This window comes from Fukomys damarensis, unplaced genomic scaffold (genome assembly GCF_012274545.1).
Source record: "Fukomys damarensis isolate Sample0158 unplaced genomic scaffold, DMR_v1.0_HiC HiC_scaffold_21, whole genome shotgun sequence".
Classification (NCBI taxonomy): domain Eukaryota; kingdom Metazoa; phylum Chordata; class Mammalia; order Rodentia; family Bathyergidae; genus Fukomys; species Fukomys damarensis.
In genome coordinates, this window is record NW_022900933.1 from 38,758,141 (window position 1) to 38,778,016 (window position 19,876).

Here is a 19,876-nt window from a genome sequence, read left to right on the forward strand (position 1 = left end):
AAAGTAAAAACCCAAAAAAAAAAAAAAAAAAAAAAGAAAGAAAGAAAAAGACCGGTGTTGGTTGGGACGCGGAGGAAGGTGACGTTGTTGCCCACCATTGGTGGGAAGGCATTTTGTTACAGACACTGTGATACCTGTGTGGAGGCCCCTAAGAAACCATGGCCAGAACTTGCACAGGACCCAGCAGATCAACAGCTGCCCTTGTCTGTTTTGCAGTCTCCAGCAGAGAGCACCGAGCTGGCGTGAGAATCCCCCTGACCTCCTCTTCCTGTGAAGCTCTTAGACTATGCAGAGACTATTGTGAGTCAGAATCCAAATTTGATTCTTTTTTTAGGTACAAAATTAAAGCTACTCATGATAGCATTGTAAAGTTTTTTTTATTTATGACAAAATTAAAATTTACATATTCACGGGCTTTTAGAAGATTGAAAATGGCAAAAGAAGCAAACTTGAAGGTAGGTCTGTTGATATTTTCATTCTGTTTTATTTTTGACTGGTATATAATGGCACCTTGTTATGTTGTGATATGTATGTGTATATGAATATAAATACACACATATTTTTAATGTTATGCCAGATTAAACATCAATCTTCTCCATCCTTTTAATTTATTAAAAAAATCTTAGTACATATTCACCCTCACATTATGATGACATTCATCGTAGAGAATTTGTACCTGTACATAATATGTCTTAATTCTTTTCTTTCCCATTCCCCTCCCCTCCACAAGCTTTCTTTCCATTTTTTCTTCCATTCTTTTTAAAATCCCTTTTCTCTTCCTACCCTACCTCTTCCTCCCTCCCTTGTTCCTTTCCCATTTGAACATGTCCTTCAACTTCCCAATATCAGCCCTTCATTTCCTTCATTGTTTACTGTTTAGGTTTCTCACATGAGAGAAACAATGTGATACTTAAACTTGTGTGTCTGATTTATTTCACTTAAAATTACAGTCTTAAGTGCATCCATTTACCTAAAAATGATTCAAGTTTATTCTTCTTTATGGCAGAGTAGTATTCCATTGCATATAAACATCACATTTTCTCTATCCATTCATCTGTTGATTGGCATATGGGCTGTTTCCAATATTTACTTATTATAGATTGTGCTGCTATAAACATGGATATGTACGTATAACTGGTATGATGCTTTTAACTTGTTTGAGAAGATACCTAGAAGGGGATACTTTTGCCAAATGGAACCTCTGGTTTTAGTGTTTTGAGTAATCACAGTGGTTGTACCAGTTTACATTCCTGCAAGCAATGGAGAAGGGTTCCTTTTCCCCCATGGCATTGACAGCATCTAGTATCGATTGGTTTTTGATGATGGCCATTCTTTGTGGAGTGAGATGGAATCTCAGTGTTTTGTTCATAGCCTACACTTATGTCTTTAGCTGTTCTATTTTCCAGTAGGCATTGATTTGAACCATTATATTAATAATGCATATATGAAAAACTGGGTATATTTAATTAATGACTAATAATTACAGTGGACCTTCAAGTTATGACCTGCCTGATGTACAAACAACTTGGGTTATTTAGGTTAATGGAAGATTCATCTGCCTCGTATTATCCAGATCTCAGCTATACTGACTTAGTTCCAACCAGCCCCTTGGAAGCAATCAAGTTGGTAAGTCAAGGGTCCACTGTATTATAAAAGTGGGTGGATAAAAAAGAGGACCAATCCTAGTTGGTCCACTGCTGCCACATGATCCAGAGACCATGTGCTGCCCCTAAAATGTCTGGCCTTATGTTGGGGGTCCTGTAGATAGTTGCCAGGATATAGAGTACATTTGGTTTTAAACTTTAGCTAATACTACATATAATTTGCTCAATGAAAGAATCCACATATGAATATAGAATATGTAAAACATTATATATAAATATAGAATACGTAAAACTTCATCTGATCATGAAAATGTGAAGCAAGAAAAACTTAATATATTGAAAGTAATGAGTAATAATTCATAAGGAGAAGTAAATGGTACATACTTGTTATCATTTTGCCTAATGGTGGTACAGACAGTAAAACTACTCATAATATTCATGGTGTGCTTCACTGGCAAGTTCAGAATTGTTCATTTTCTCATTTTCTTCTTTTCTTTTGTTTTTGTTTTTGAGACAGGGTCTTCATGCTGGCCTTGAACTCGTGGCACTCCTCCTGCCTCTGCCTCTCTAGTGCTAGGATTACAGGCGTCTGCCACCATGCCCAGCTGTTCATTTTCTTGACAGAAAACAAAACTCAAAATAATGATTGCCTAAGTGACTGACCAATGGTAGGTGCAAATCTGGGTTCAAGAGTGAGAAGGTCTCGATTCTGTTGTCATCTCCCCCCTTTTCTGCCCCTCGGAATGAATGTAATATATGCACTGGAGGACACCTCTCTCCCTGGTCAGGGGTGAGGGGGAGTGGATCTGTATGAGAGTAGTCAGCCCCCTGGTGTTCGCTTGAGGGTTTGCCTAAAAGTATTCAGGGTATTGCTGAAAAGCGTATGATACGATTGGTGATGGTCAGCTCTATCCCTGTGATAAATGTGGGGGCGAGGGGAAGTACTGAACTGATAATTGCGTATATGAAAAACTGAGGACAATTAATGAAATAGATTTATCAATGTTAGAGTGATTTATATACAGCTTGGGAACAACAAGGCTTTTCTGAGTTTGTGAATCACAGGGCTTATAATTAGTGAATCAAGGAATTAATTAGGAGACAAAGTAGAAATAATTGGAGAAAAAGGACCAATCTTGGGTCGATGCTGACCACTGGTGGCATAAGTCAGAGGCAGTGACTGAGTCTGGAACTCTGAGGTCCAGCCTCAGAGAAATCTCAGCAGTTTCCCCTTTTTCAAATGATCCCGTGAAGAGATTGTAGAACTAGAAGAATATCTTCATCCTTCTCTGTGGTTACAAATTTTCACAGTATCCTTTAAATCAGATCAATGCAAGAATCTATAATCAAATACATAATTAAATAGAAACAAAATTAACCAATTCAAAAGAATGTGTGGCAGCGGGGAAGCAATCATTACTGAAATGTATTAAGAGCATTGATGTCTCAATAGAAATAAGCGGTCCATGCTCGTCTCCTCTTTGGCTAATGATGCCATCAATAATACAAACAATAGACACCTCTGAGCTCTTCATGAATGGCAGGTCAAAATTCTCCATATTCTGTATGGAAAGTAAAAGAGATATACCGCGTGAAATGACTGCCTGATGAATGACAGGTAAAAATCGAGGCTGGAATAGAAGGGCTCTGTGTGATTATCATCCTCTCTGCTCTCTGCTCCTCAGAGTGGACATGTTGTGGGGCTGGAGGAAGGACTTGTGAGGAGGTCAGGTGCCCTGCCTGGACCTGCGGGAAGGAGCACTAGACCAATGTGAGTAACGGCCACCATTCTCATCTTGACTTGTGCTGGTTGCTTCAGAGCATTCGATGTGTTATTTATTACAAAGCTTATCATGTAATCAGTGGTGGCTGTTGTGTCCCCATGATAGATACAGGGTTTGCATGAAGTATTCTTTTTACTTTTCTTTCTTTTTTTTTTTTTTGGTACCAGGGATCTAACTCAGGTCCTTGCACGAGGCAGATGGTGGAACCACTGAACTAAATCCCCAGCTCTGAAGTATTCTTTAGGTAGTCCTTAAATGAACAATTGAGGGTAATTAATACACAGATATATCAGTGTTACAGAATGATCCTGTGTGCAGATTTGGGACATCTAGGCTGTGAACTATGTCATAGGGATAATCAGAATCTGTTCTGTGGTAGTGATGACTTTTGGGACCCTATGAGTAAATGATGAACATATGTCTGGAACTCGTGGCTTTATCACAGAAGTCAAATTTTGTTGTTTCAAATGGTTCCATTCACGTCTGTCCAAAATACAGAATGAACTTGTTCTCAGTCTTTGTGTTCATGCACTTTTTTCAATTTGAGAATTAGTTAGTAAATATATGGAGATAAATGCGATGAAATATTATCCACCTATTAAAATAGGCAGTGAAGTAAAAAATACCATGGATACTGAAACTGCTGTGGTCCCAAGAAAAATCTGCCATGCCCGTTACCTCCTTGGGTGGCATAGCTAATATGGGTTACAGGCAACATTCATGTTCTGCTTCAGAGGCTCAGTTGAAAATGTCCATTTACTTAAGAGAAAACAATCAATATACTTCAGATATACTTGCCTAATGGCCTAAGTGAAGGTGAAAGCAAGGGTCGTTCGTGAGAACGCATCAATCTTGTTCTCACCTCCTCTGCTCTGAATTTCCCAGGAAGAACAGACTAGTTCTGATTGATCGGTTCCTCTGTGCTGAAGCGCTCCATTAGCATCCTGGTTTGGAGTGTGCTGGCTCACCTGAGTTATAGCCGGAGTTCCTGGCTTGTCTCGAATGGTTCTATGTGTTAGTAAAGGGCACTGCTCATAAAGATGGCCAGTGAAAGATCAGGGACCCAAATGAAGTATTTCATTTATATTGTGTATAATGAAAACCCAACTGTATTTAATTGAACTAATATTGCAATTTTAGAATGACTGTCATATGGTTTGATATGGATCCCGGTGGGTAAAATTCTCACTAGTGAACGAGCTGATCTGCACAGAGCACGGCATCAGTAATGCCCACCATCGCATGGGAGTCAGATTGGTGAGTACATGTGTGCATGTCTGCTGCCTTGGTGTCCATCACTCAAGAAATCTGACCCATTCCTTTCATTTCCAGTAACCCCGCAGGCAGATTTTTAAAATGTCAAAGGATTTGTTTTGGTTTGGTTCTATATTTGTCACTCAGTTTGTATAATTGAACCAATGCAAGGCTTAGGGTTGGGGATAGAATTATATAATTAAATCGACAGAAGAGGAATAACAGTCTCCAGTCTTCAAAACATACGGTGAAGGAACAATAGATATATATAATAATGAAGACTGAAGTTTCAGAAAATCATAGCCACCTCTCAGTTCTTTATCAAATGCAACTTCCCGAGGTATAGATTGTAGACAGCATTCGAGAGGCAGGTGAATATTATTCATCATCTTAAGAAATGATGAAGTGGATATTCTCTGAGAAATGACTGCCACCAACTAATGAGAGGTGAAAAGCACAGGTCAAGAGGGGGAAGGTGCCAGCTTTGGGTCATCTTTGTTCTTCACACAGAGTGGGCACCCCGTGCTGAGGGGCAGGTGGCTGTGTGAGTAGCAGCCAGCCCTCTCATCTCGGCTTAGGCAGTCTATGCGAGATTATTTAATGTAGCATTAAAAGTGCATAATATAATTGATGGTCGCCCACTAATGGCAGTGACAGGAGAGCTATATGAACTCTTAGATGGAGAGTGTGTGAAGGCCCAAGATAATCAGTGAAGCCCATGTCACTGTATACACAATTCTATATACAGATCAGGACCATCAAGGCTATGTGGGTGTTACAATTTTTAGTAAAATAATGAATTAATTAACATGTATTGCAGGAATGGATAACCAACCCTGTATCGGTGATGACTACTGGTGGCTTATGAATTATAAATGATGAATATTCTTTCCGAATGTCTGAGGTATTTAACAAAGGTCAAATTCTGTTGCAAATAATATTAGTATGACAGCAATGTTGGATTTGTTTTTGGTCTGGGTAGCCATGAAATTTCCATTTTTAGAATAGCTCAATAGCAAGTATGCCAATGAGTAAAATTAATCATTGTCTAATTTTAAAAATAGATTGTGAGACAAAAAAATACTATTTCTATGTATTGAAATCAGTTTTGCTCAAAGCTAAATTGTTACCTGTGTGTTACCTCTTTGGCTAATGATAGAAAAGATAATGCAAATTATAGACAGTATCACGTTCTTGCTCATGTGCCTGATTGAAAAGTTTCATTTTCTTAAAAGAAAATGAAATTTAACTTTTGTATAAACCATTGTCTAAATTAGTGGCTAAATAAAGGAGAAATCAGGGCCAGTGATGAGAATGTCACAATTTTGTTCATTTCTGCTCTTTCTAAGAATGGGTGACTGTCACTGGTTTGATCCCTCTAGTGATGACATAGATGGGATGAATTTTAGACAGTATCCATATTCTTGGTAAAACACAGGTCAGAGTTACTCCTTTTCCTGAAAGGTAATGAGGTAAACATACTCCAAAAAATACTGACTAGATGACTAATGATGAATGAAAATTAAGGGCGAATCGTGACAAGGTCTCAGTCTCGTGGTCATCTCTGCTCTGTCCTCAGAATGGACATGGTGCTCACACTGGCGGAAGTCTCCAGGGTCAGGTGGTCTGCACCGGAAGTGGCGTGTGGACCTGTGTGAATACCAGCCTCCTTGTCTAGGCTTGGGTGGAGCTTTTGTGGTCATTTCAGCTGTTTCCCAGTGACAACAGTACAGGTAGGGTTTGCTTGTGGTCCTTACTTTCCTGCATTTTTTATCCTGTTTTTATAATTGGATCGATATGAGCACCAATAAACCAATATATAAGTAGATAAAGATTAATAATAATAAGTGTAATTCAATTATGAAAATATGTGGTGAAGTAAGAAATTCTGTGTAGGTCAAAGTGGAGTGATATGTGCCTGCTATCTCTGGCTCATGATATTGACAATGGAAATTATAGGCAATGCTCATGTTCTGGTTCCTTGCCAAGTGTGAAATTACTCATCTAAGAGATAATGAAATAAGTATACTCTTAAATTACTAACTAAATGAAGGCGCTAATCAGGGGCCAAGAGTGAAAAATGTCTCCATTTCATTACCATTTCTTCTGCTCTGTATTCTCAGAGTGGATGAATTTTTCTGATGTGAGGATTCTCCTGTGCTCTCGTGCTCCACTGAGCAAAGGCAGACCATGTGAGTATAAGTCAGCATCCTTGCTTTGGTTTGGGGGCTTTGCTTAAGTGGATTCAAATGCATAACATTGTCAAAGACTGCAGCTCTATCTCAGTGGAACATAGGAGAGTGACAGGAGTCCTTCCTGTTACTTATGCAGCATGCAGTATAATTCATGAAACCGTTGTATCGGCGTTAGAGTGCCTCCATACCCAGGTTAAGAGTTAGGAAGGCTTTTCTTGGATTTTTTGAAGAGCAGGTTTTCAATCAGTAGGAGTGTGTAAGTGAATTCCTGATGAGAAACATATAAAAATGACTGGACAAAGAGAGGCCTAATCCTGAATCGATGATGACCACAACCACGACCACAGTGGTATATGAGACAGGCGATGCACATGTGTCTGGCACTCATGAGGTCCATCATCGGACAAATCTGGTCCTTTCTCTTTGTTTTGAATGATCCTGTAGGAAGAATCAGTAAAACAAAATGTTTTTGTTGATAATTGTGATTACATATTTTTGTTCTCTTTTCATAACTGGGTCAGTGAGAATCAATAAATGAATATATAAATAAATAGAAATAAAATGTATAAGGCACTGTCCAGTTCTAAAAGTATGTGGTATTGTGAAGCCCTTTGCTTTGTCACACCTTTCCGCTGTATACTCCTCAGAATGGACATACTTTTAAGGTTGGTGGACCTCTCCATGGTCAGGTGCTGTGTTTGAAGACTCCTGTGGGTAACAGTTATCCTTATTTTGGTGTCAGTGGTTTCCTTGCAAGTGCTTAATGAATTTTAAAACATGCGTACCGTAATCGATGATGGGGAACTCTTTCCCAGTGTTATACATAGTAGAGAAGTAATGTGTATATGAAAAACTGAACGTTTGTAATGAGCCAGATGCATCAGTGTTAGAATAATTCCATACATAGAATCATTAAATTCTAATGATTGCCTGGTAGTTGTCCCATTCTAAAAATATGTGGAAAAGCAAGAATTACACTGATAGCTGAAGAAGACAGTGATCTGCAAAGAAAAGTAAATGTTATGTCCTTGCAACCTCTTTGGTTATTGACAGTAATTAGAGATAGTAATCAACTTCTGGGCCAACAACAAATTTGAAATGAAATCAGTGTATTCCAAAGAAAGATTATTAAAATTACCAAGTAGAGATGGGTGAAATAGGAGATCAGTAGTAACAATGTCTCAATTTTGTTGTCGTCTTCTCTGCCCTCTGCTCCTTGGAATGGATGTACTGGGTGGGTTGAAGGACTCCTCTGTGGCCAGGTGCTCTGTCCACCCTGCTGGAAGGGTAAGTGGGCCTGTGTAAGTGTGCTCAGCCTCCGGGTCTTGGTTTGGGTGGTTTGCATAAGAATAGTCAGCGTATTAATAAAAAGTGCACTGCATAGTCAGTGATGGCCACTGTGTCCCAGTGATCAAGTGGGGATGGAATATTCAGTTGAGAATGCACAAGGGCTGATCAAAATATATAGTGAATGCTTATATTTAAAAATTATTGCAATAATAGGCACATTGCCATCGATCCCCTGAAAGTTCTCCCCCTCACTTTAAACACATTGATCCTATCATTTTTGCCATTCTGAAGTGGTTCTGGAAGTGCTCTTTCATGAGGGTCTTTACAAGGTGTAATACAAAATACTGCTGCTGTCTACAGCCATCAACAGAAAGGCAGGGTAGAAAAAACAGAACCCTTGTTGATGGGTCTGGTGCTGAGGGGCTTCTGGCTTTTTACCTAAGTCAAAATGACCATGGGAGATAAACATTTCAATTCAGGACGTTTATACATTCAGGACAGTGCAACCAAAGATACTCCCAAATAGGGCTGGGGATTTAGTCAGTGGTTCCGCCACCTGCCTCGCAAGCTCAAGGACCAGAGTTCAATCCCCGGTACCAAGAAAAAGATACTTCCAAATGAGGAAGACTTCTAGAGCTGCTCCAGAGTGGGGCAAGAATGATGGAATAAGTGTGTACAAATTGAGGGGAAGTATTTTGAGGGGTTTCATGATAATACATCTTTTCCTGTAATACAATGTTTGAATTTAAGCATTCAGCTATATTTGTCACTCACACTTCATATATATGTCTGTTGGTTAAAACATCAGTCATGTTTTGTGTCAGTGCCATGACAAGTACTACTTGTTTATGTAAGAGAAAATAAAATAAATGGGCATTTCAAATGACCTAAATGACTGACTCAATGAAAGCTAGAATGTAAAGACCAGTGTGGATAATGTTTCAATGTTTTTTCTTTTGAAATCATCTCCTGTGTATGTACTCCTGAGAACGGACATGCTCTTGCTGACATCCTTCCATGGCCGGATCTCTGCACCTCCACCTATGGTGAGCAAGGAAGCCCATGTGAGTAACAATAGCCAGACTTCTTTTCTTGCTGCCACTGATTTCAAAAGGGTCACAGTATTATTAAAAAAGTATGAAATATAATCACTGAGGGAAAACACTGACCCAACTGCAAAACTTGGATTAATATAGCACATTATTCTGATTATCTCATGCGTACAACACGAGGTTAATTTTATGGCTGTGAGCAATAATTATCTAGAAAGCTATTAGAGATGTGGTAGTCAAGCATCTTATTCTCAAGGTTATGTGACCATTAGGTAAATGTTTTATTGAATGATGAATTAATAGATACAATCTGTAGTTATGAGTAAAGAAAATGTGGATCCATTGCGTGCCCATGGTGGTGACAGTATGGATAGTACATAGTTCATGTCTGTAGCTCTGAGTTCCAACACAGTAGAAATGTCTGTCCCTCTGTTGGAAAAATCCTATAGGTAAGCATTAGACGTAGTCAAAGATCTTGTGTCTGGATTGTGATTATATTGCTATAAATCAATCAGTGGAAGTCAGTTAACAAAATGTTGATGTGATTAAAGATGAACAGACTAAGTTACATTGTAATTGTTAACTTATATGGCAAATGAAGCAATACTATTAGTACAATTTGGAATGGGCCCTATGGGGACCAACAGCTTTACTTCTTGGCTAAGAGTCATATTGGTAAGCACTGTTATTAAGTATAGTCAATGTTACTGCCATGGATCAATGGTAAGTTCAATACTTTTGACATAACTGAAGGAAAGGCGAGGGGGTGGACTCTAAACTTAGGTTTTGTCTCTGCTTTCTCGTGCTCATCAGAATGGGCACTGCCCTGCTCACTTAGGCACTGTGCCGTGGTCTTAGGTGATGAATTGTCTCTCTTCTTGCTTTGGTTTGGGCTGTTTAAGAGTTGCCAGGTTGTAGAGGTTTCAGTTCCTGGTCAACTGGCTCCAAGGCCGGGAGGCATGGCAGAGACACATAACAGAGGAGGGGCTGTGTGGTGGTGGGGAAGCAGAAAGAGGGAGGGAAGTGATAAGCATGGAAGAGATAGACCAGTCCGGACCACGTCCCCATTGACCTGTCTCTTCCAGCCAGATCTACCTCCTGACAGGAAGTCAGCTATAATCGGGACCGATCCATTGATGAGTACCACACCTTCAGTCACCTTCCAAAACTCCACTCATGAGGCTGTGGGGGCACGTCTCAGTACAAACCACAACACTTGGACATGGTGAACAGCTAGGAGATACAATCCAGGAATCTCACCATGGCCCAATATTGAACTTCGTATGAAACATGATATTGAGAAACACTGAGATTGAGAAACAGTGAGGTCAAAAAATAGATCCAATTCTCATGAGAAATGATCTACAGAAAGATGTCAGGAATATGATGGGTCTTGTTTCTTTTTTGCCCTGAGTGATGTATATTCTTTTATTATGAAGCAGTGAATTAATGAATGAATAGCAAACAACGTATTACTGAAGAGAAAGGCTCATTATCCTGGGCGAGTGGTAATGACGGTTGGCTGTGAATCAGGGCTGAGCAAGGCTGTGTTTCAGGAAGGTTCCAATACAAAAGAAACCTAGGCTGTCATTGTGTTGGAAACATCCTTTTGTAGCCGGTTGTAAAATACCCACTTACCTATTCTTGTACTTGTATGGTTTATGGATGATTATATTATTACCAGAGAATTAGTGTAGAAAAGGCTCAAGAAACGGGATTAAGTGAATAAAAATATGACCATGCCTGGCCCAACCGTAACACATTTAATGAGACAAGTTGTCCCAGTAATCTGTTATTCATGTTTTTCTTGTTTTTAATTTCTCAGAATGAGGAACATGTAGACAGATGTGTGAATTGTCACTGTTCATATTTTGGCTATCTTTGGCTGTTATTTTATTACTACATAGGAAAGTCATTTACATGATAAAAGACTAAACATTATCGAAATTAAAGGTGGTCAGTGACAAAAATTTGTTAGATAACAAGAATGATTATGCTCACTAAATTTCCTTTACCAAGTGACATCGTCTGCTCTCACTTCAGTAACAAGCAACGTGCGTATGGTACTATTGTCTTCAGTATGTAAAAGGCCCTGATTTTATCTTCAGAGTGAACAAATGAATAAGTATAATAATCAAAAGTCTAAAAGGAAGACAATATGGGGTATAATGAGCATGTGTTGAAATAATGGTTCTGATTTAATCAGTTCCTGAGATTATGTTCTTTCTAAGGCAAAATTTGGGCTCTTACAAGGTTTTTGATAAGAATGGGAGATTTATGCACATTCATTCACATCTCGGCTTTCTCCAAGTTTAAACATCGTTTACCTCTTCAAAAAGCATAAATTGGTGGCCAGATTATTTCACCCATGGATGAAGAAAACAATAGGATGAGATATTGTTCCCTGGCACAAAATTTCTTTGAAGCAATCATGAAGATGGATGCAGTTCTGCGCATGCGGGGTCCAGACAGCTAAGCGGTGCGTGTGAGGTGGAGAGGTTGGCGCCGGGGGGCTTGTGGCCGCTGCTTGCTCGCAACTGAGATGGGCCGATTCAAATGTGCCCACTGTTAATGCCAAACCGGGGACTGGGTACTCTTGACTTGCTGATGGGTGTGGCTGAAAATTTACACTGAATGTAAATCCACCTGCTTCCTGGCATTAGACTGTTAGAGTGAAAAATGCAGTCTGCTGGAGTATGTCTCTGGACACTGTGCTCTCCAGGCTGGACCCTAGTGACTAATGTCCTGGCTGCTGGGTCCTCAGCTATAAAGCAGAGAGACCCACGTAAGGAATGCACAGAGTTTTCGTCCTTTGGGTGGGTGGTTTGTTTCCAGGTATTGTTTGTGTCTTTAAAAAGCTGATTAGCATCTCCACATGTCCATAGCATTGAAGAGAACCGGGGATGAAAGTGTGGAATGCACTAAGGATGAAGAGTAGTACTATGGAATTATATTATTTTAATAGCATGAGCACTCAGGTGCATTAATAAATTAATCAGTTAGGTAAAGATCATATGGGCAAAGAATAGTGATGTCAGTCTCATGCTCTAGACAGGTGAGTTCAAGTTTACTAAGAGAACCCAGAATAAACAATTTCATGAACTCCTCAGCACCCAATTATTAACAGCTGAGTAAATTAAGGGGAAATGTATTAGCATATATTAGTATATGCAATATATTAGTATATATCAGTATATACAATGGAGAGATTTTATCTTATTCCCCCTATTATTCACCTATCTTATTTTTTGAAGTCATGAAAGAATTTCCCTCTCCCCTCCCGTCCCCTCCCCTCCTCTCTTCTCCTCTCCCTCCCTCCCCCCGTCCCCATCTGCTTTCCACTCTGCAGAATAAACACACTTTAGCTAATAACCGTTGTGGAATGGTTAAGTCCTCTGGGGCTCAGTGCAACAATCAGTGTGTCTGCCTTCCTGGGGCGGTCTGTTCAGGGTGCTCTGCCTGTGAGGCCCAGCGTGAGGCTCAGCACAGCAGGAGCCACCAGAGAGAAGCTCCGCACTCTGCACTCTGGGTGGGGACATGGTGTCAAGAGCTCAAACAGTCACTGTTCTCATGCTGGGTGGCTCCTTTCAGGGTGTTCATAATATTATTAAAATGGATAACTACATACATTAAGTAATAAAATGCAGGCCCTCTTCCGTGAGCCAGAGATAAGAATGTGGCATAAATCATTGTTTATAATTAATTTCTGGGATGGGTACTTCATGTTCACTAAATTAAGCCCAGATCTGGGCTTTTCATTTGTTAATGTCCTCTTTATATTCCTCAGGATGCAAGCACCATAGCTGATTAAATTATTCTCCAATCATGAAGATCTTTGCCTTGTCCGTCTGGGTGAGGAGAATACCTTGTATTGTAAGTAATAAAGTTCTTGGTTTGAATTGTTAGCTCATGGTCTCCACCATCATTACAAAAGATAATTAAATTTCAGGAGGCCACATATAGGCTTAGGATGAGAATGTGTTATGAATCAAAATTAATCCAATTTAATACAAATGAAGTATGAGGAGAAAAACTCAGCTTTTTCACTAAACGTGAGAAGTTAAGATTTTTTCTTGATTATTTAAACTTTCTTCCCCTGCTAAGGTTCAAGGCTGTCAGGACTTTAGGGAGTCAGAACCCCATGGTTGAAAGGGACAGTGGGCTCCTGGCTGCTCACTGTGACATTTATATGTTGTTGAGATAGATGCAGGCGGGCCCTCTCTGGGTCTGAGATGCAAATGGAGTGTGTCTGAGTAAAAATGATGGTCAATCATTTTTTGAGACCTGAGATCCAGTGCAAAAAAGAATTTGTGGCTAACTTTGGTGCAAATGATTTCAGGAAAGTTCAAGGATCTATTTATGCAGTTCATAGAAATTAATTTGATATGATGAATGATTAATGAATGGACCGAAGCAAGGGATGCCTTAGTCCTCTGGAAGGAAAAACAGGTTAAAGTTGTTACCTTTTGGTGTAAAAACAGCTAGGTATGTTCGATAATTGTTCTATTCTTAGTTTGCTGTCCTTTTCTGGGTGTTAGGCTCATTATGAAAAAAAAAAAGCCAGTTAAACAAATAAATGGTGAACTAAATGAATGAAAACAGCACACTTCCCAATAATGAGAATATTTTATTCTTTGTATTTGCTCTGTACATACAGAATGGATGTATCTTGACATCTTTAATCATCGTTCAAGGATGAAGATCTTGAGCATTTCTTATGTGACTATGGACAGCGCAGATCAGGGTAAGTAGTAATAGGTTACATTTTTATTCTTGGTTGGCCTTTTTGTTACAGGTCATGTCATTAAAAAGAATAAAATGACTCAATGTAATCATAAGATGAAACAAGGCTGTGTATAGTCCAATCATAAGAATGTTTCTTGACAAGTATCACATTTAATTCATTTTTTTAAACTGAGATCCTTGAAAAAAATTGTTTTAGACTCTGTAGACAGATTGCTGACTCTAGACAGATTCTAGTCTTAGCCACACAGATCTTCCTGCCTTGTGTTTCCCTTGGGTTTTATGATTCTACTGAAAATAACACATAAACAGGTAAAAGTGCTGCTGAATAGAATGTTCACGTGGGGCCAGTTATCTTAGTTACTTTCTTTTGGCTGGGATAAAAATACCTGACACCCACAAGTTAAAGGAGGAGAGGTTTATTTTGGCTCAGTTTGTAAAAGTTTTAGTCCATAGTCAGCTGACTCCAAGGCAGGGCTGCACGGCAGCAGACAAACAGCTCTTGGCATGGCAGCTGGGAAGCAGAGCCATCAAGGGAGGAAGGGCGAAGCCAGACCTTTTAGTCCACGCCCCTACTGAGCCATCTCCTTTCAGCGGGCTTTACCTCCCAAATCACAGTTATGTGTAAATTCATCACAGGGCTCATCCACTGATGATCATACCCCCCCATCCAATGACCTCCCCACCTATGAGGACATGTGGCTCTGGGGGGACATGGAGACACAAGCTCTAATACCAATCATGAGATTATAGCACAAATGTAGGATTTGTTTAACTTTGGCAGAGTCCATAGAAAGACTCAATAAGTCAATACCCTTCATCTTCTTTGGCTGTGGATTCTTTATTGTTGACTTTTCTTTTGAAAATGATTAAGTTAATAAACAAAAGTCCATACATAGAGAAAATTAAGTTACTAAGATTATTCTAATAATAATTTTTTTTCATGAAGACTAATGATAAACTTAATTTTGCCTCTTTGAAATCTACTTAACCTAAAAGATTTGATCTGTTACCTCTGAATATAAAGAAGTGAGAAACACATGTTAAAAATTTATTGTCTTGTATTTTTGTGGATTCCTAGAGTTTCCATTGTCATTACTTAGTCAATCAATCTAAAAAATAAAAATAAAAAGTAAATCGGAAGTGGTGAAATCATAGCCAAGAGATTCAAATGCTTTTTGAAGAAAGAGGTTCTGTCTCTTTGTTTTAATAGGAGAGAGTGTAGAGAACCATACTAGTATGGAATTTTTACATGGTATTTTCATGGATTATTACATGGATTATTTTCCTATCTCAGACACAAATTGTAATGCACTTGTTTATTTGCAGATGAGAGGCTTCCATATCCTATTAAAATTTTTTAAAACTTTCTGACAGTTGGTATCAGAGAGAATGCTAAAATAATTGATTTTAAAGTATTTATTTCGGCTCAACAGCTATTGTCTATGATCCTTGTCAGATCCTTTGACAGGCAAGCAGTTCATGTATGCATTTAATCCTGTCTTTGAGTAGCTCTAGAGGATTAGATTCCATCCCTATTTAGAAACCCAACAGTTCAATGTTGTGGATGGACTTGCCAGAGGCACAGGAAGATGGCTATTGCCTGAGGTTTAAGTCCCAGGTGCTTTGAGGAAGAGGTGAATCTTGAGCCAATAACAAAAGCACTAGGTTGACCTGAATTGCTACCCCATCCTTTGTGCCCCATACATAGAGCACACGTGATAACATTTGTAGAACAAGTAGATGAATAAAAGAGGACTAAATGAATTAATGACATAGTGGATTAGTGAGTTAAAGGTATTTGAGAAACAAAGGAATTAAATAAATGTGGTAATGGGAATGTGAGGAATCATGCAAATGAGCAAAGCAACATGTTCACTGGTGACCAAATCAAGAAGTGAATTGATGGCATGGTGAGTTGGGGAGTGGACGAGGCCATATGAACAGGAGGAGGTCAGCATGGAGTGAACGAGTGAGGAAGACTGAGTCCTTGAGTGAATGAATGAAACACCAACAGATCAGTGGGTCAGTAACCGAAAAATGAGCATGGGGGTGCATGAGAGTATCAATGAATCAGTGAATCTCTGAATGGGCTCATAAACTAGCGGGTAAAGGGAATTTAATCAGTGCTGTGGGAATAAAGGAATGCCCAGGTCCTTGCTCAAGTCTAACAATGGGGGAATGAGTCCGTGTATCTAATGAATGAGTGAATGAGCAAACAAGTCACAGGTGAGTGACTGAATGAATGCACGCGGAAGTGCAAGAGGAGGATCTAACTGCATCCACTGAGGACACAAATCCAGCAATGAATGAAAGGAGCAGACAAGTGGAAGAATGAATGAATGCATCGAAGTTGAAGGAGGAGTGGAGTGGTGAGTGCATGAGTCCTGTGCATGTGAACAAGAATAAATGACCCGCTGTGTGAATGAGTGAGTGCAAGTGTGAGTCTGTCAGTAAATGGGTGAGCGCTTGCGCTGGTCGTGTGCAAGGCAGTGAGTGAGCTGGCTGGCAGCTCCAGTCCTTCCCTGATATTCCAAAGAGCACAGCCATGCTTGAAGCACAGATCCCAGCCGCAGCCCCCGCCTACTCCATCCTGGATGTTTATGTTCCTGTCATTGTTGAGCTGAAGTGCCTGGAGGACCGGGAACTGGGTCAAATTATCTGTCTCCCTAGTGCCTACCCAGCTCTGAGCCTAGTAGGCGCCCAGTAAATTATTGCTGAATGAATGAGCAAGTAACTAAAAATACAAGTGCTTTGGTGGGACCCGCGTGGCCAGGGAGCTGTTCTTTGGAGAAGTGTGAGTGTGTCAGATGGTCTGTAGCATCCTCCCTTTGGAGTCCAGATTCTCTCTTGAGTCCAGCTTCCTGTGCCAGGCGATGAGACAGGATACTGGCAGTCCTGACTGCCCTGGACCACAGCCCATCCTTGGGCAGTGCTGGCTTGGCATGGAGTAATGGAAGCCCTGGGTCTTCCCGAAAGCTGCCTTTGCCTCTTGCCAAGAGAGATCAAAAATAACACTGTCTTGTTTTTGTGCCTCCAGGGAGTGAGGCCCTGGAGTCCTTGCTTTTCCAAGCAAACCAAACCCCCATCTCCCAATGGGGGACCTCAGGTTAAGCATCTGCCAAAGGAGGACACCCATCTGAATGTCTTATTGAACAAAAGCTTATTGTTGAGGCCCTTAGATGACATAATCTGTGTCAGGTCCATGTCATCACTCCTGGGAGGAAAAGATGCCTGAGAAATGTTGCAGGCCACTTTTCTCTATCTCTACCTGAAGTACCTATCCTATCTGATGATTTCATCTACGTTTATTTAGGAGCTCCCAAATTCTCCTGTTCTGCAAGCACGGCCAGTTTGGATGAGCCAGGCCACATCAGGCCATGCACCCTCAAGGAGGCGGTATGACATGTTGCTGTCCCAGGAGCAGAGGACAAGAACAGAGAGTTGGCAACACCCTGGCTCCAAGAGGCACCTGCCTGAGAGCCACCCACTGTTCACCCCTCCATACCGCCCTTCCCCTGCTTGCAGCAGATGTGTGTCCGGGGCCACATGTGCCCAACCCTGACTGTCCGTCGTCCTCTCTGCCTTGGATGGGCTACTGACATGGCCTTGTGTCCCTCCTTTGGACTTGGTCTTTGGGGCTTGGCCATTTGATGGGTGAGAAGCAGCCGACGCCTTCATGAAATAGGACTTGGGCCCAAATCATGAGTCTTCCTACTTCAGAACAAGTCAGATCGACGCCCCCTTGCTGATGGACACCCAAGACTGTCATTTGGACTCCTATCATTTTTGGCTCTTTCCTGCTTGGGCAAGTGGTAGCTCCTCTAGAGAAGGGGTGAGAGAGTTGGTGGCAGGTGGCCCCTCTACAGCTGCAGCTGGGCAGCAAGCCACCACTGAGGGTTTCCACTAGAATCTCCGGCCTCACAGCATTCAGCAACCTCCAGTTAATTCTAGTTTTTGGATCCTTCCCCCAAATTGCCTAGACTTGCAAGTCACCCACCTACCTCATACTTTCATAGCCTCTTGCCCTCTTTCTTAGCTCCCAATCCCTTTGTATAAATCCACCCGTTCGCAGTCATCCCATGTTACAAGGTTAATTATGAACTGCAAACTTCTCCCAGAGGGAGGCCTCTGCACTTCTCAAGACCAGGGTCTTTGTCTCGATAGCCCACCAGAAGGTCTGGACATCAGGCAATGCTCGGCAGTCTTTCATGTATTCCAAAAAGACCGAGTCTCCTCTAGTACCAAAGTCTGGACAGCAGATAGGGAGGAGAAAGACATCACCCCTGACCTTGAGGGAATTAGACTTTAAACAAAGGTCCACTGAAAAATTGTTTAATTACACCGGTGACAGTGATATGAATCCAAGTTGCTGGGGCTTTGTGAGCCTGGGCAGTGCAGCTTGTCCTGAGCCCCCAACCCCCACTCCTGCCTCTGTGCCTTTGAAGAGGTGCTGAAAGAGGAACAAGGGTGTAGCCATGCTTGGAGGCCACCAGGGGCTTTGGATTTCTGGAGTTAGGTGGGCTGGATCTTGGGACGACCTTGGAAGAAAGGGAGATGAGTGCACGTGGGTTTCTGCGTGGTGCTTTGGGGCAGCTGTGGGCAGCCCAGCACACCCTTCCCTCGAGCCCCACGTGGATGAAGATGAAAGCAGGCTCCTAAGTGTTTCATCTTCCCTGCTTCAGCTCTGTAGCATTTGTCTTAGATGTTTTGGCAGATGACAGACTAAGGGTAGAATAGATTATGAGTTGACCTTTTCTTTTCCTTCTACTACATTTCATTGTGAGATTCTTCAGATGGTTGCCAAAGAAACAGTCCTGTTGCAATGGTGTTGTAGTGTTCTGTGCCAGCCTGCCTTCGGGCGTGCGTCGTGTCAGCCGTCACCCCAGCACCTCTCCACACAGCCCCCATGGCTCATTCCCCACCAGAACACCCCTCCTCCCCTTCAGCTCCTGAGAGTCCATGCCAGAGTCCCTTTTTTTCATTCTGTGCTCTACCACTACCATCGCCATTGTCACCCTTGTGCATCCCAAGCCTCCCTCGTCTTGAGCTGGTGTCCCGCCCAGGTGTCTGAGCTCCCATAGGCCCCGGGAATAAGGTCCAAGCTCATTGGCCTCCTTCTGCCTCCTGGCTCAGCCCCTCTCGCCACCACCTGTTCTCCCATAAACTCTCCTCGCAGCCCCTGGGCCATGAACCTGAGCCCTTCTCAGAAACATCTCCTTGCTCACCACCCCAAGTGGACCTCGCACCGCCTGGGTGGGTGCTTGGTCCTTGACCCCCTGTCTAGTGCAGAGCCTGGGACAGAAGTGCTGACTGGTAGGGGGGCTGGCGGGGTGAAGGAGTGAGTGAATGCACAAAGGGATGATTGTGAAGTTGTACCGGAGACAAATTATGTCCTTGGCAAGGACCCAGGTCCCTGGCGTGGCAAAGCCACACCTCCAAGCTGGTTCTTCTCTCCCAGCCAGCCCCACTGTAGCCTCTGCCTGCAGCTCATTAGGAGATATGTAACCCTAACCCTCGAAATTGCCTGGGATGGAGCATGTTTTCCCTCAGTGGCATGAGTATGGGGATTTCATTCCCTTCTCAAATAAATCTCACTCCCCCAGGAAGTTTGGACTGGATGTGGGCAATTGGATGAAGGCTTGAAACTGAACATTTTGCAAAAGGCCTCTTTCAAAACCTGAAACCCAGTGGCCACCGGCCAGAGCTGAGTCTGACTGGTGGGGTCATCAGTGCCTCCTCCTCACGGAAGGCCAGGAGGAAAGATGGAAAACCCAGCCCTGGCTCTCAGCAGCGGGCCGTTCACACAGCAGAATTCTGCGGTTAGCTTTTGATTCTCTGATGAAACTCGAGTGAGCTCCATCTCCTCCTCAGCTCCTCTTTCAAGCATTTGGCTGAAAACTCGAATCCACCCAAAGCCAGCAGGGAGTCTAACTTGGTCCTGAAATCCATGG

The 19,876-nt window shown here is 41.7% G+C and overlaps 2 long non-coding RNA genes, 1 other non-coding gene and 1 pseudogene across 5 annotated transcripts in view; all 4 read left to right on the top strand.

Annotated features, from left to right (window-relative positions):
* The window catches only part of LOC104851779, a 38,599-nt gene extending 36,449 nt beyond the window's left edge, over positions 1-2,150 (top strand). Inside the window, exons 29-31 of the long non-coding RNA XR_777285.2 lie at positions 217-300; positions 1,539-1,626; positions 2,122-2,150. This is a non-coding gene — a long non-coding RNA (uncharacterized LOC104851779). The remainder of the gene's footprint in view (positions 1-216; positions 301-1,538; positions 1,627-2,121) is intronic.
* Positions 2,151-2,741: 591 nt separating this feature from the next.
* LOC117287159 lies at positions 2,742-2,809 on the top strand (annotated as a pseudogene).
* A 2,670-nt stretch (positions 2,810-5,479) lies between these two features.
* On the top strand, positions 5,480-5,552 carry LOC104851778. The gene has a single exon (XR_004518411.1). It is a non-coding gene; the product is annotated as a small nucleolar RNA SNORD113/SNORD114 family (small nucleolar RNA).
* Positions 5,553-7,344: 1,792 nt separating this feature from the next.
* Positions 7,345-19,508, top strand: LOC104851777. 3 transcript variants are annotated; one of them, XR_777283.2, is made up of 6 exons: positions 7,345-8,124; positions 9,116-9,191; positions 11,519-11,658; positions 12,967-13,052; positions 13,837-13,923; positions 17,239-19,508. It is a non-coding gene; the product is annotated as an uncharacterized LOC104851777 (long non-coding RNA). The 3 variants fall into 3 exon arrangements; XR_777282.2 differs by having other exon boundaries at positions 7,345-9,191; positions 11,491-11,658; XR_777281.2 differs by having other exon boundaries at positions 7,345-9,191; positions 17,239-19,505.
* Positions 19,509-19,876: the final 368 nt, after the last annotated feature.